Below are 2,763 nucleotides of genomic sequence, written 5' to 3' on the forward strand. Positions count from 1 at the left end.
TTTTGAGTCTTTAAGGATTATAAGTAATGAATGAACATTAAATTAAACCTTTTGATGACACGTAATATTATTTGCAAATTTGGTCTAAAAATTTAGTCTACTCATTATTTTTTGCTAAAGATTAGACTTGAATTGAAACAGATATTTAAAAATAGCAACTCACATAGCTACTAGCTAGTTAACAAATTAACAACCAAACAAAAATTTGTAAAAATTGAAAAAAATAAACATGCACATAGCGTTTCAAACTTAGGACCTCTCGTTATTTTAAACAACAATAATCATTGCTTCTAATTAAACTTCTTGATCATTTAGCCAAATTTTATAAATTTATACTGTTATGAAAAGAAATTTATAAAAATTGGAATGTAAATAAGCACACATGGTGTTTTGAACCTAAGACCTCTTCATTCATTTTAAACAACAAAACCACCAGTTGTAGTTAAATTTCTTTGTCACTAAACCAAATTTTATAAATTTATACTCTTATAAAAACATATATAAATATATCACCCTAATAATTTTGGTGCCCCCAATTTTTTGGGCCCCGGACAGTCACCCTGCCCGCATTGGGCCTGGGTCGGGCCTGCTCCCTTCTCTTTTCTGCAAATCAAAACAACAAAACAACCCTTGGTGTGGAAATTGAGGATCGGCGTAATGCAGCCAGTTAGATCTCGGCAGAAAGCACCTGCGGACGGTGGATACGAGGTCTCGAGAATGGAGAGGGAGTGAGCGGTGGTGACGGCGACTTGTTTGTCGAGGCCTAGACCGACGAGGGCGGTGTAGAGATTGTTGCTCAACAAAACAATTTTTCACCCAAAAATAGATATTGCAACAGCTACAATACTACAAATAGTAAAAATTAATACTCAAATCCCCAGTTCAAATTCTCAATAACACCACACAAAAAAAGTTAATCATTTAAAAAAAAAATTGAAAAACCTGGTGGCAGTGTAGTCAGCACTCTGCTCAACTCCATGGTCCTCACCATCATCACTCCCTGACCCAGATGAATTTTCCCACCCAGAACTCGCTTCAGCCGCCGCTTGACCTCCGTGCCTCCACCGCTTGCACTCCACCCCCACACAGACCATATGGACTAGGCACTGAAACACGTACCTGCCAATCCAAGTCCTCAAGGGCACCTAAGACGCCTCTTTCCAACTCATTGACAGCACCCTGACAACAATCCCAAAGAGCCCGGTGTTCCACAAGAGGTCCAACACGATAATCGGCCAAGAGAAGGCCCAGTCGCTCTGGCGCTCCTCCAACTGCTCCGTCGTAGCCTCCTGTACCTGGAACGACGGCTCGCGCAACATCATGCGTCAGAGGGAGACGAAGGTTGGTGGTGGTTTGAGTTCAACATCGTCTTTCAGTTTGAATTTTATTAAAACTTTGAAACTAATTGAATTAGGGTTTTCCTTTTGATCTGAAAGAAGTGAACTTTAGGGTTTGAGAATGGGGGATTGAATTGAAAGATTGGGTTTTGGGGATGACTTGATCGGAATATAATATTTTAATATTTTTAATGACACGTGGCGCCCAGTCATTGTCCATGTGGGCGCCATGTCATTAGTTAACGGAAAACTTAACAACCAAAATAACAGATGTATAAGGCTGCCCCAAAATTAACATTTTAGGTATGACTCTACGATGAAAAAAACTTCATGTACTAAATGTTGAAAACCACGAAACTTGAAGGTGGTAAACTAAGATTTACCCTTTATTTTAAATTCCCTTAAATGTTCTAATACATCAATATGTACAAATTTTCGTAAAAATTACCTTTTACTGGAGACCACAACCTCAAAAGCCGCTACTAAACCCAGAATAATCACAAAGAATTATGCAATACCTAAATGGAATTACTAAACTGACATAAAACCAAACCTAGAAATATAAGGGCACAATTCTACAAACCCACCAATTTAATGAAGAATTCTCCAAAACCCAGAACCCTCTGCCAAATGAAATGGTCAAAGCATGGAAAGTAGACTCGAGAAATCCAATCGTCAAAAGCCATCGGAGGAAGGGTTGAAATATAGCTATAAAAACAGATCCAACCAAGTAAAGTAATTCACTTGGTTATTAAACGTAAATTCTACAAAATCACGAAAAATTTGCTAAAATTCAATTATATTAAATCACAAATTTGAAGCTGATTTTGACATGCAATAGGTCTAAAAGGTACCTGAGGTGATGAGGTATGGTTTGACATCTTCTTCTTTCTTCACCTCTTTCTAAGTTGCTCTTTGCATAAACTACAATAATTAAAAAAATAACCCAATTACGTTATATTAATCTGTAAATACAATTACAGGTCCACCAGAAAATTATATAACTCCAAATTAAAAAACACCAAGATGAATTTAAGCAAAACCTAGATCAGATTCTAAGAGGGTTTATCAAAAATAATAATTTAATCAGAAATTAACACTGAAAATAAATAAAATAAAATAAAAAAATTTGAAATTTCTTCGTTTCCTTTTACCTTTAAGATCCTAAGAGTGCTGGAAAGCTCTAGCTTCGCCATATTAGCTTTTTGGGCTTTTACTCTGGAATCTAGTTGAGAACTGAAGGCCCTGCGGGAGTAGAAGAGAAAGCAACCTCCAGCAAAAGAGAGAACCCTATATCATAGAAAATTGAAAATTGCAGGTAATCAAAAACTCAAGAATTTTACACAGAAGAACTAACTTTCAAATAATTAAATATATAATTATGGGAGAAACGATACCTGTGTATGGAGGTGCTTCAATGGAGGAG

The 2,763-nt window shown here is 36.5% G+C and overlaps 1 long non-coding RNA gene across 2 annotated transcripts; it reads right to left on the reverse strand.

The window, feature by feature from the left end:
- Positions 1 to 567: 567 nt before the first annotated feature.
- On the reverse strand, positions 568 to 2,763 carry LOC137735721 (uncharacterized). 2 transcript variants are annotated; one of them, XR_011068680.1, is made up of 4 exons: positions 2,492 to 2,763; positions 2,192 to 2,261; positions 943 to 2,045; positions 568 to 846 (listed from the first exon to the last, which is right to left on the reverse strand). It is a non-coding gene; the product is annotated as an uncharacterized lncRNA (long non-coding RNA). The 2 variants fall into 2 exon arrangements; XR_011068679.1 differs by having other exon boundaries at positions 943 to 2,261.

This window comes from Pyrus communis, chromosome 5, assembly GCF_963583255.1.
Source record: "Pyrus communis chromosome 5, drPyrComm1.1, whole genome shotgun sequence".
Taxonomy (NCBI): Eukaryota; Viridiplantae; Streptophyta; class Magnoliopsida; order Rosales; family Rosaceae; genus Pyrus; species Pyrus communis.